Here is a 14,197-nt window from a genome sequence, read left to right on the forward strand (position 1 = left end):
TTTTCAGTCAGCAATATGTAAAGATTGTTGGTTACAAGGAAAATGTCCAGGTAGAGAAGGTGACTAATGCTAAAGAAGTATTAAAATTTACATGTGATAACAATGATATTTACAATAAGATCCAAAATTTGAAAACTAGAAAAGCGGCTGGAATTGATAAGATTTCTGGGGATATACTAAAGACAATGGGTTGGGATATAGTACCATATCTGAAGTACTTATTTGGTTATTGTTTGGTTGAAGGAGCTATACCAAATGAATGGAGAGTTGCTGTAGTAGCCCTGTGTATAAAGGAAAGGGTGATAGACATAAAGTTGAAAATTACAGGACAGTAAGTTTGACATGCGTTGTATGTAAGCTTTGGGAAGGCATTCTTTCTGATTACATTAGACATGCTTGAGAAATTAATAATTGGTTCGATAGAAGGCAATTCGGTTTTAGGAAAGGTTATTCCACTGAAGCTCAACTTGTAGGATTCCAAAAAGATATAGCAGATATTTTGGATTCAGGAGGTCAAATGGACTGTATCGCGATTGCCCTGCCTAAAACATTTCATAGGGTGGATCATGGGAGACTACTGGCAAAAATGAGTGAAATTGGACTAGGCAAAAGAGTGACTGAATGGGCTGCTATATTTCTACAAAATAGATCTCAGAGAATTAGAGAAGGCGAAGCTTTATCTGACCCTGTAATAATTAAGAGGGTAATTTCTCAAGGCAGTACTATTGGACATTTATGTTTTCTTATATATATATATATATATATATATATATATATATAATATGAGTAAAGGAGTGGAATCAGAGGTAAGGCTTTTTGCGGATGATGTTATTCTGTATAGAGTAATAAATAAGTTGCAAGATTGTGAGCAACTGCAAAATGACCTCGATAATGTTGTGAGATGGACAGTAGGCAATGGTATGATGATAAAAAGGGTATAAAGTGATGTTATGAGTTTCATAAATAGGAAAAGTCCTCTCAGTTTTAATTACTGTGTTGATAGGGTGAAAGTTCCTTTTGGGGATCATTGTAAGTATCTGGGTGTTAATATAAGGAAAGATCTTCATTGGGGTAATCACAAAAATGGGATTGTAAATAAAGGATACAGGATACACATGATTATGAAGGTGTTTAGGGGTTGTAGTAAGGAATGTAAAGGAGAGGGCATACAAGTCTCTGGTAAGACCCCAACTAGAGTATGGTTCCAGTGTACTGGACCCTCACCAGGATTACTTGATTCAAGAACTGAAAAAATCCAAAGAAAAGCAGCTCGATATGTTCTGGGTGATTTCCGACAAAAGAGTAGCGTTACAAAAATGTTGCAAAGTTTGGGCTGGGAAGAACTGGGAGAAAGAAGACGAGCTGCTCGACTAAGTGATATGTTCCGAGCTGTCAGCGGAGAAATGGCGTGGAATGATATTAGTAGTCGAATCATTTTGAGTGACTTCTTGAAGAGTACGAAAGATCACAATATGAAGATAAAGTTGGAATACAAGAGGACAAATTGGGGCAAATATTAATTTATAGGAAGAGGAGTTAGGGATTGGAATAACTTACCAAGGGGAGGTTCAATATATTTTCAATTTTTTTTCAATCATTTAAGAAAAGGCTAGGAAAACAACATATAGGGAATCTGCCACCTGGGCGACTTCTCTAAATGCAGATCAGTATAAACTGATTGTTGACCATTTATGTATTGCTGTTCGTTTCTTGTAATTTTTTTTCCGTGTTTGTCGTTAATTTTATTTTGACATCTTGTTTTAATTTATTTTCATACGAGTCATTTGTCCCTCTTTTGCCGGTATATTTTGAATTATGCGCCGAGCAATCACTAGTTGTCACATTTATTTTTACCAAAAATTATTATTTTTATTAAAATTAATTTGAAACTAGGTAGTTATATTTAGGTCTACAGGTGATATGAATTTATTTCATATTATCCATTTAACAAATAATGTTTGAGTAGAGTTTAGGGCATTATTGATGGAGGCTTTGCTAACGTTCGTGTCGTTTTCTTTGCATTATTGTGCCATCTAATCTTACCTCGAACCTTGCCGTGTCCGCTAATGTTGCTTTTCTGTTCTTATCTCTTCCTGTTCGTTACGTAACTGCTGGATTGTTATTGACTTTTCGCGCGTGTGGATTCTGCTTCTGTATGCTGTCGCGAACGGATCATTATTGTTTGCTCCTTATGAGAGTGTGTATTTGAGAATATGTGTATATTGACGCATTGGGGCTTGCTAATGTGATTGATATTTTGCGTCGTGATGTGCCTTTAGTAAATTGAATTTGGTGCGACGTGTTATGGTACTGATCTTCTGTTAGCGTTCGGGTGCAAACACCTCCATCAAGAATTGTCCTAAGATACTCAATTTATTTTAATGTAAACAGGTAGTAAGAAAAATACATTTTAAGTCAATTTAAGGAGCTCCATACTTGGGTGTGCCGCTAGATTAATAATAATATTTATTTAAAAGATAATATTTAATTAAACCTTTACTTAGTAATCTCAAGATTAATAATTTATTTATTTTATTTGAAAGATATTAAATTTTAAAACCTCACTTTATGGTTTGTAAAACTGACTATTATTTTTAATTGACAGACACTATATTTACCTATATTTCACTATCTTTTTTAAGAATGAATTTATTATGTGAATTAAGATTTATTTATTTCCTTATATATTTCAAGGTTTTCTTCTGTTTGTTTGTTTGTCCAACCCTTGTCCCGTTTCCCTACGGGGTCGGGTGTAAAGTGAGATGAATCTGTCATGGCGGGTTTTTACGACCGGATGCCCTTCCTGACGTCAACCTCATCAGAGGAGTTAATGAGGTGAAATGAATGACGTGATATATGATAGTAGGGAGAAGGTGAAACTCGGCACATAGCCTACTCCTGTCGAATAGCACCAAGGGGTCTGCTCAAAGTTTAACGTCCTCATCCGACTGACGAATCACCATCAACAGCGTCATATGCCCTCACTCCATATGAGCACTGCGGAGAGGTCTGAAATTTAATTCAGGCTTTTGGCACGCAATCTAGTGATTAGAAATTATATACCACCACCTCCGCTACCCTGCCGGCCAACATTCTGATGGTGAAATTTTTTTCGACCAACGGGACTCGAACCGGCTAACCTCCGAGTCACACCGTTTAGACTTCAGCGCCTTAAGGATCATGGCCACCAGGCGGGCTTCAAGGTTTTCTTCTACCTAGCTAAAATTAAAAAAAAATACTATTTTATTATGGCTAAAGGTGTCTAAATTAAAGTTATGTAAGGTCATTAATTTAATTATAGTAGATTTTTAAAGAAAAGGGTGTTACATATTCTTCGTGTAGTTGCTTGTTCTGGAATCCTTGTTGATTCCACACCTTTTGGTTTTTTTGGGAATGGGTCCTTTCGGCTCAATATTCATACTTCCACATTTGTTTTGAGTAAGTCATTTCTGTATTACTGTGGCATTTTATTTTGTTTGTTTCATTATTGTGATACGTTACCCTATGGCGATTTCCTTTATGACCTTAAGAAATACTCGATCAGGGCCGGGAGCAGTATCAACATTTATTCACTTCATAGCTTGTTGAATCTACTCGTCTGTCACGGAACAGTCATATTCATTATCCTCATCATCAGAAGAACTGTAGTTACTTAGAAGAGCAGGATTTTCTGTGCCTATGGTATTTGAATAGGAGTCATATACTTCCGAAGCAGGAAGTTTACATTGTAAACCTTCAGTATTTATCATAATATTTTGAACAACCTTCTTTCTTCTATAATAGTAATAATGTTTAATGAGACAACAACGCTCATAAGATCCAGAGAATAGATTCAGGCAATATCTAAATATATAACATAACTTGTCCTGACTGACTGACTGACTGACTGATTCATCATCGCCGAGCCAAAACTACTGGACATAAAGAAATGAAATTTTGGGGATATATTCATATTATGATGTAGGTGGTCGCTAAGAGAGAATTTTTGGATATTCCGTCCCTAAGGGGGTGAAAAGGGGGGTGAAATTTTAAAATGAGTCTCTTCTGTTTAATATGGCAATTGATTTCATATTAAGGGAGTTAAGACTTAGAACATGCTTCTCAATTCGGCTACAATCTTGTACAAGATATAGACAACGTGGCAGCGCTAGGTTTTGCTGATGATATCTTTGGATACATCTAGAAAAGTGATGCAACAATTGGTATTTAGATTTAGAATCTCCTTTAAAAATAAAGAAACACGTATTTTTTTGTTTTCGGAAAATCCCAATAGGAAGGATGATAAACGTTTACAGATGTAAAAATTGGTATTTAGAATCTTCTTTAAAAATAAGGAAACACGTATTTTTTATTTTCAGAAAATCCCAATAGGAGGGGTGAAAAAGGGTTTGAATGCGTTTAATCAGGATACCGGTACTTATATCTCAGAAACTGAAGATATTACAGACCTGAAAATTGGTACTTTTGATCTCTTTTAAAAACAAAGAAACACGTATTTTTGTTTTTGGAAAATCCAATTAATAGGGGGTGAATTTTTAAAATGAGTGCATCCATATCTCAAAACTTTTAAAGTTTACATATGTAAAAATTGGTATTTAGAATCATTAAAAATAAAGAAACACGTATTTTTTGTTTTCGGAAAATCGCAATAGGAGGGGTGAAAAATGGTTGAATGCCTTTAATGAGGATACTTATACCTCAGAAACTGAAGATATTATAGACCTGAAAATTGGTGTTTGGGATCTCCTTTAAATATAAAGAAACACGTATTTTTTGTCTTTGGATAATCCAATTAATGGAGGGGGTGAATTTTTAAAATGAGTACGTCTATATCTCAAAACTTTTAAAGTTTATAGATGTAAAATTGGTATTTAGAATCTCCTTTAAAAATAAAGAAACACGTATTTTTTTGTTTTCGGAAAATCCCAATAGGAAGGATGATAAAGGGTGAAAAATGGGTTGATTGCCTTTAATGAGGCTACTTATATTTCAGAACCTGAAGATATTACAAACCTGAAAATTGGTATTTGGGATCTACTTTAAAAATAAAAAACAGGTTTTTTCGTTTTGGAAAACCCAAATAATGGGGGGTAAAAAGGGGGTGGACTTTTAAAATGAGTGTGTCTACATCTTAAAACTTTAAAAGTTTACAGACGTAAAAATTGGTATTTAGAATCTCTTTAAAAATATAGGAACACGTATTTTTTTGTTTTCTGTAAATCCCAATAGGAGGGGTGTAAAAGGGTGAATAATGGGTTGAATACCTTTAATGAGGATACATATATCTCAGAAAATGAAAATATTACAGAACTGAAAATTTGTATATGGGATCTCCTTTAAAAATAAAGAAACACGTATTTTTCGAAATCGAAACTGACTTTCAACTATTAGGTCGTGTTACGTACATTTAGTACGTATTGAAAATCCAATTAATGGCGGTTAAACAGGAGTGACGAATTGGGGTTAATTTTTTGAAAGACTATATCTACAGAATATCTGAGAAACGTAAAATGTTACAGACGTAAAAAGTGGGTATTTGAAATCTCCTGTAAATGTAAAGAAACATAGGTGATTTGTTTTTGGAAACTCCACATGACTGCATCTGTACCAAACATGGCAAGCGTACTCTGCAGCGGAGTAACACAGAGCCAGGGCTGTAGTTCTCAACGTCTTTGGATGTGTACCCCAATTGGTTCCAGACAACTTGCGAAGGATGTTGTTTCTAGCCGGCACTTTCTGCTTGATGTTCATGCAGTGTTGTTTGTAGGTGAGAGCACGATCCATTGTTACACCTAGATACTTGATCTAGTTGAGTATCTTCCCACACTACCTGCAGTTTCTTTGACGCCTGTCTGTGCTTTAAATGGAAGGCACATAACTGAGTTTTAGATGGGTTAGGCTTCAATTGGTTTCCTCTGTAGTAGTAGGATAGTTCAGAAAGAGCCTCTGATAACTTTTCTTCTACAACCTCAAAGCAGTCTGCTTGAGTAGCAATAGCTCGATCATCGGCATATATGAAGCTTCTGGTGCCAACTGGAAGAGGTTGGTCATTCGTATAGATATTAAAGAGCATAGGGGCGAGAACACTGCCTTGTGGCAAACCATTCTTTGGTTTCCTCCATCGACTATTCTGATTCTGAAAATCAACGAAGAACCTACGATTTTGGAGAAGATTGCAAATTACTTGAGTCATCTTGTAATCTTTTGTTATGTTGTATAATTTGCGCAACAGTATACGATGATTATGCAACAGATAGGTCGATAAAAGCCACCCCTGTGATTTTATGATTTTCATATCCATGTTCGATATACTGTGTCAGATGGAGGATCTGTGAAGTACAACTTTTTCCTTTACGTAATCCTGCTTGCTCTGGGATAAGAAGTGCTCAATGATCACAGTAAGTCTTTCCAGGATCATCCATTCTAGGATCTTGTACAGATGACACAACAGTGAAATAGGTCTGTAATTTTTCGGATCATTTGGGTCCTTTCCTGGTTTGAGAATTGCGATTACTCTGGCTTTCCTCCACACACGTGGTAACTTGCAGGTGTTTATACAGTTGTTGTACAGTTCTAGTAACCATTGTTTAGAAACAGGTCCAAATTGCTTAATTTGCTCAACACATATTTCATCTAGGCCGGCAGACTTACCATTCTTACATTGATTTATTGCTCTGTTCAGCTCAGATAAAGTAAAATGTTTAGTGAGTGTATCTGTTTCCTGTTCATAATCCCTCTCCCAATTCCTTTATTCTGAAGCCGACATGGATTTGATGGTTGTCCATTTCGTAGAAGTTGATATGCTATTTGGTTTGCTGTGACATTAGAATGTGTTTATTAGGATCACTACTGAGTCGTCTAAGTAATTGCCAAGCTTTTTGACTACTTCTACCCATGTCAATCTCTTCCATCAACCTTAATCACTGTGACCGTTTTACTTCAGAAATAGAAGAAATTACTTGTATCATTGTGATGGTGTCATTGCTGAAAGGGTTTTCTTCGAATAGTTTATGATACTCTGTTGGGAGGGCAGAGGTTTCTTGAGTTAGACCTTGTATGTAGTTTGTTCTACGTCCTCTAGGGATTGTAGCTCTTGAACACTCCCTGATGATATTATTAAACTGTTCATATGCTTCTGGAATTGGACTGAGTGGTTTATCTTCTCGTCCAGTAAGTTGGTGAATCTTTCCCAGTTAGCTTTCTTAAAATTATATCTCCTTTTAAAGTAGACCTCTTGAGGTCTAATGGCAGCTACCAGTTGACACATTATTGGGCGATGCTGTGTATTCGGAATAGGAGCACATACAGATATATATATATATATAATCCGCCGAAATTCGCGATCTACTCGTTTTCTAATAGATTACGGCAATTTTCCTCCCATTTTTCAATCTTTCTTTCCAGCAATCGATTTCATACTTCCCGGGCTAGGTCCAGGTATTCCACCCGGTCAGTTGGGTCCCTAAATCTTTGCCATCTTTTCCTATAAGCATTTTTAATATGGATTAAATCCTTCAGGAGATCCGGCGTGGTGTCGTCTTGGATGCCTTGGCGGTACTGAACCCGCGGCCGGACTGCATTCTTAATCATTACCCGCCCAGGACCCGTTTCCAGCACGGTCCGCACATTTGACGACGACGGTCCACAGCAAGATGCAAGACCGCTACTTGGCGGTAAATTACATCTGCTGCCATTGTACTTGTTGACAATGTGACCAGCACCATTGTCGCAAGTAGGCAAGTGTGCGGGATTTCTGGCGATACGAATGACATACTTCCGTGCATTATTGACCTTATTACAGAGGTGAATTTGACGGTCAATCTCATTCCCTATCGTTTATTTCAAATGTGTTTACATTTTTATTTATATGCCAGGAGAATCTACTATAATCTAAGAACGTTCTCCGAAGGAAAAGATGGCTGTTGAAAACGAACCCAGGAAAGATTAAAAATGATCGGTTTATGATCAGAATAAGTACATCGAAAATCTACAGCTTGTTTCCAGTCATTCGACAGGGTCAGGAATGAAATGAATAAAACCCCTTCTAGCGGCGACAATAGGAATTGTGCCGGCTGCCGAAGCACTCCTCTGGGGCAATGATCGATGAATATTCACTCAATTGAATAATAAGTTAAACGGAAATTGGATGTATATAAAAATTCATAAGCTCAGAACCCCGTGGTATTGAAATAATGAGTCTAGGAATGTAATATTTGAGTACAAGTAAATACTGTTAAAAGAAAATGTTATATTTCGACGGAAGAATAAAATGATTCCCTATGTGTTAGGTTTAGCTCCAATAACGATATATACGACTGACGCCAATGAATGGATTGAATGATACATGTCAAGTTCGATTTCATCTGCGCTGGTTATGCATTGTACAGGGTGTTTCAAAAAGGACTTTAAAACTTTGATAGCTCATAGTTATTTATTCATTTTACTTACAGAAATGGTTTTGGTGTCACCTTGACTGACAATAGATCAAGTTTTACCTAAACAGGTTGAATGTGACCTCCATCGGTCTTGGGGCACACTCCCCATCTTAAGTCGATTTCTTGCCAAACTCGCTGCAGCATGTCGGGGGTGATTCGTCCAATTGCGATGCAGATTCTACGTCTGAGTTCTGGTAGAGAAGCCGGTAAGGCTGGAATAAACACTGTATCCTTGACGAATCCCCACAATAAAAGGTCAAGAGGTGTCAGGTCTGGTGAGCGTTGGGGCCATGCGATTGGTGCACCTCATCCAATCCACTTACCCGGAAAGCGTACGTTCAGAAAATCTCGGACGTCAGAGAGGTAGTGTGGCGGTGTGCCATCTTGTATGAAGTGTATGCTGAGTTCTTGGTCATCAGCGTCAATCTGCGGGATTAAAATGTTTTCCAGAATATCTAAGTACACTATTCCGTTGATAGTTTTCTCACTGAAGAAGAAAGACCCGTAAACTTTGCTCTTGCTCAATGCACAAAACACGTTCCATTTTGGGCCATCACGTTCATGTTCTAGCACTTTCACTGGATTTTCACTGCCCCAGATCCTACAGTTGTGTCTATTAACTTTAGCACTTTAGTGAAAAGTTGCCTCATCGCTAAAGGTAATCTTTCCAATGAAATGTTCATCTTCCAAGCGATGTAACATGTCCACACAAAAGTCCTTACGAGCAATCTTATCAGTGTCCTTTAGTTGCTGTGCCATTGTGAACTTGTATGGTTTGAGATGTAACCGTTTTCTCAACACACGCCAAATAGTCGCATGTGCGACGCCCAGCTCTCGAGAAGCACGCCGTGTCGATTTTCGAGGACTGTGCTCAAAGCGTTGTCTCACTTGCTCTACGACATCGTCAGACGTACGTGGACGACCTGAGGATTTCTTATGGCTTACCGAATATCTATTTTCAATAAAGCACTTATGCCACTCATAAATAGTAGGCCGACTGGGAGGATCTTTGCCATACTTTGTACGAAAATTACGTTGCACAGTTGTCGCCGACTTCTACTCTTCAAACCAAAACAGCGAGCGCGCTCGGGACCGGTGAAGGCAACTATCTTTGCTGCAACTGCCGCTAGCGCTTGCAGTGGCGCGATTCTGTACTAGTGTACCACGCGAGTCAAAACTTGATCTATTGTCAGTCAAGATGACACCAAAACCATGCCTGTAACTGAAATGAATAAATAACTATGAGCTGTCAAAGTTGTAAAGTCCTTTTTGAGACACCCTGTATAGCTGTTACGAATATCTTCGAGTAATCGAGAAGTCTGTTATGAAGCAAATCGATTGGTACATAGTTGAAGAAGACACCACGGATTGTTAAGCGTGTTCCTTTCTCTGAGCTCCCAATTACGAGTGTCTTATGTCAGGGAGACTATTCCTCAAATGTCAAAAACATATGGAAAAGAAATTACTGTATATCCCAATGATTACTTATTTTTATTTTATTTTAGAACAATGTAATTGAAAAAGAGATTGAACATCGCTTGAGACAATTATACACAAGAAGGAAGCTAGTCATAAGTTGTAGGAGTAAATTGTAAAATTACGAGATATACTGTAGCGTTCAATATAAAGATAAGGCGAGTGTCGCAAAGAAACACTAATATATTTATTTTTGGTGTGTAATATCATACTAATGCTGTTGTACAAGTTTCAGGTATCATGATGCCTACCTACATTAAGGTTTGTTATTAGCCATTAACCAGCATGAACATGCAGGTCTAAGCCAGATTGGAATCCTGGCGGGTCCGGAAATATGTTGAGATGATTTAAACCATGATGTTACAACAGACAAAATGATGGAGCTGTACCCACAAGAATCCGCTGTACCCACGCGATAAGTACCCAAACGATTGGCCTTTCCTTTATTCTATTTCGTGGATGCATTAGAGTAGTGTAGATTTTGTTTCATGTGACGTGTTCAACGGATATAAATTGAGTGATGTGATATGATCGTCGCTAGGTATTCATGACATCCGTGGAGTGTCATTAATCTTCTGAATAATGGCGTAATTGGAGTCATAGTTTTCCATGCACTATTCAGCTGATTTCAAGCAAGCAACTATAAAGTTTTACACAGGGATTTTACTGAGGATTTGTCAATTATGTTTCGTGAGGTACAGTCTTCATAATTGATTTTTTTAACATGCCAGTTATTGCATAGATAATTCTTATTGGAGCAATCATAAAGCAATTGATGTGTCGAGATTGGAAGTCTTCCTATTAAGTAAGACTTACGTTATGCATGCAAATCTTTGTAAGAGAAATATTTGAATTGGACCGCGATGATATAATGGTGGATTTCACACGTATTTGGGAATGAGATAGTCTTCTTCGGTGATAATGTGCTTGTATGTCTTGTATGAAGAATTTTTTTTGCTAGGGGCTTTACGGACGAGTTGGCCGTGCGCGTAGAGGCGCGCGTGTACTCGGACTACGCCATTCCACCCAAAGAGGTTAGAATAGAAATGTAACTCAATGATGAATTTCGGTACCAAGCCACTAGTAGTTTGTCCCCGATCAGAGTTAGCGCAACAGTGCGTGGTTTGTGCAATACCTTACTGCTATTATAAACAGATATCGCAGAGAGGTAACATCCGGCGCAGTGACGCACAACTGGTTATGCTTACAGCTCCCCTCCCCTCCTTTACCCTGCCCATCGCCCCCCCCCCCCGTTCCACGATTATAATGTAGTTCTGCTACTTCCATGACCAATACTTCGTGATTCATATATTTTTATTTCCAAGTACTTACTATGTTGTAAATAATGATCTGATACTCCTAGTTCGTATGGCATACTATGCTATTGAGAACATAACCTCACACCTCAAAGCAGCTTTAACTTCAAATGAATGATTGACACATTAACACAAAGCTGATATTATAACAAATAAGAAAGCCCTTCAAAAGCAAGAGCACAAGAGAATGGGTTATCACATCAATATCCAAGTACCACACGAAAATAAAAATGCTTGTCCAACCCTTGTCCCGTTTCCCTACGGGGTCGGGTATGAGGTGAGATGAATCTGTCGTGGAGGGTTTTTATGACCGGATGCCCTTCCTGACGTCAATCTCATCGGAGGAGTTAATGAGATGAAATGAATGACGTGATATATGATAACAGGGAGAGGGTGAAATCCGGTGCCGGCACATTGTCTACTCCTGTCGAATAGCACCCAAGGGGTCTACTCAGTAGTGATGGGCAGTCTGAGACTAGGTCTCGAGATTTCTCGAGGCTAGTGCAGGCACTATTTCTCGCGAGAAATTTCGAGATCTTGAGAGCGTTGTCCGCTCATTGTGCGGCGAGCAACGTGTCGTAGGCCTACAGGTAGTCAGAGCTGAATGTTGTTTGTGCCGAGTATGCGAACAGCCAACCACGGGCCTTCTCCATTTCGTAAATTCGTGTCAACAAGCGACTAGGGCGTCCATTTCTACCGAGGTCTATTTTGACGCAGTATAACATAATTATAAAGGATGCGCATTCTGGTATTGTATGCACTGGTAGATACACAAATGAGTGGTTTAAGCACAAAACCTGACGGCTACTGTAGGTACACGTTCCCGGATACTAGAGGCGTGCATTATTTGAACTCGAGACGAAGTAAGATGCGCCTTGCTGCATATGCAACCACCATTACGCATGAGTGGAATGTGTAATCTAAAATGCTTCAGTTTGCTCCAATTCTTTCGACTGGTAGGTGTACAGCGTTATCAGACCCCACATTCAATAACATATGACCACTGCTTTTGTTTGCCGCTATTTTAGTGACGAAGGAAATAAATCCTTACAATGTTAGAGAGTATTCCCGTCATAATTAGGTACTTCGGTATATAACAGTGCAATGTGTAATTGCGTTTAGGTGTACGCGACAACTTGAAGATGATGTCCGAAATGCAACGTAAGTCGTGGTTGTCTGTTATATTGAAGAGATGCCACATAGCACAGCCCGCTGTTCTGTTTATTCAAAAGAAGTAAAAGACGTCGGCAGAAATACTGGGATGATCCGACACTTGAAAACACATAATATAAATGAAGAGGAATAGTCACAGAACACCTCCAGACCGGTCTGAATCACAAGAAGCTACCCTGCCGACAACGATTGTGAGGCATCCAGGTAGGTTACATCCTAATAACAGTTATTAACCAATTATACGGGTTATCCAGCTAAGATGTCCACCTGAAATAAATCGTGAACAGTTTAAGATACTGGCATTATGTCATCTCTTTCGTTAATGGTATTTAGGAGCTCATAGTTCAACATGCAGTGCTTTCCTAGGCTTTTGACAAAAGTTATCGTCACACACGTTTCCATATGAGAACTGATGATAAATATCAAGCTTACACTCGTAGTTAGCACGTTGCATCGCGCAGCTCGCAGCACACGAGAATTGGTCTCGAGAGCGTCGCCCATCACCCCTGCTGAAAGAATTGGAGCAAAGTCGGGCATTTTAGATTACACGTTCCACTCATGTGTAAGGGGGGTTGCATATGTAGCAAAACACATCTTCCCCGTCTATTGTTCGAATAACGCACGCCTCTAATATCCAAGTAGGTGTACATTCTATCTACAGTTATTCACAAATATGCAGGGTTATTCAGCTAAGATGTCCACCCTAAATATGTCGCGAACAGTTTAATAACTGGCATTATGTCTTCACTTTCGTTAATGGTACACCGATGAAAATGGAAATTGCAACACCCAGAAAGAGTGGTGCTACATTGCTGTAATTGAACATGCAGGACGAGTGTTCGATTGTGCTTCGATGATTACACTTTCAGATCCCTCTGACCGCAAGTTTGGACAACAATCAATACAGGATGTGCCCACCACGAGCTGCAATACATTGACGAATTCGTCGAGGCATGCAGTCAATAAGGCCGTGGATCGCTTCCTGAGGAATTGTGCCCCATGCTTGCTGCACTGCATGGGTCAGTTGTTCCAGAGTTGTGGGTGGCAGAGGACGGTTGGCGAGTTGTCGACCCATCATGTTCCACACATGCTCAATAGGACTGAGCTCCGGGGACCTGGTGGGCCATTCTAAGGTTGGGATGTCGTGGAGAGCTTCTCTGGAGATGCATGCAATATGAACCCGGGCATTATCCTGCTGAAACATCCCATTAGCTATGTTCGCCAACATAGGGACAACCACTGGATTGAGTACCCTATCAACGTACTGTCGAGCAGTCATAGTGCCCTCAACAAGCACTAATTGTGATTTCACATTACAGCCAATGACTCCCCAGACCATAATGCTTGGTGTTGGCCCTGTGTGCCACTCGACAATAAGATCTGGGCGGCCCCTCTCCCCGGTACTTCGGCGCACATGATTCCGGCGATCACTGCGGGCAAGACAGAAGCGCGATTCATCACTAAAGACGACCCTATGCCATTCGTCGACCCACGTCGATCTTTCTCGACACCAGGCCAGCCCTACACATCGCTGTTTTGGGGTCAATGGAACACCTTCTGCAGGGACACGGGCCCGTAAGCCAGCTGCAAGCAGGCGATTACCAACTGTTTGTTGTGAAACGTGGGGTGACACAGCTGCTCAAATTTGCGCTGCTGATGCATGGGGTTCCATTCGGGCCATCCGAATGATGCGGCGATCCTCCCTCACAGTTGTCCGTCGCGCTGGGCCTGTGCCATGTCTACGAGTGTGGGTACCTTCATTTGACCACTGCTGCCATACACTTTGTACCGTAGATG

General features: G+C 39.5%; 1 pseudogene; it reads right to left on the bottom strand.

The window, feature by feature from the left end:
- Window positions 1–8,545: 8,545 nt before the first annotated feature.
- Window positions 8,546–13,739, bottom strand: LOC136872304 (uncharacterized; annotated as a pseudogene).
- Between the last annotated feature and the right edge of the window lie 458 nt (window positions 13,740–14,197).

Source organism: Anabrus simplex, chromosome 4, assembly GCF_040414725.1.
Source record: "Anabrus simplex isolate iqAnaSimp1 chromosome 4, ASM4041472v1, whole genome shotgun sequence".
NCBI lineage: Eukaryota > Metazoa > Arthropoda > Insecta > Orthoptera > Tettigoniidae > Anabrus > Anabrus simplex.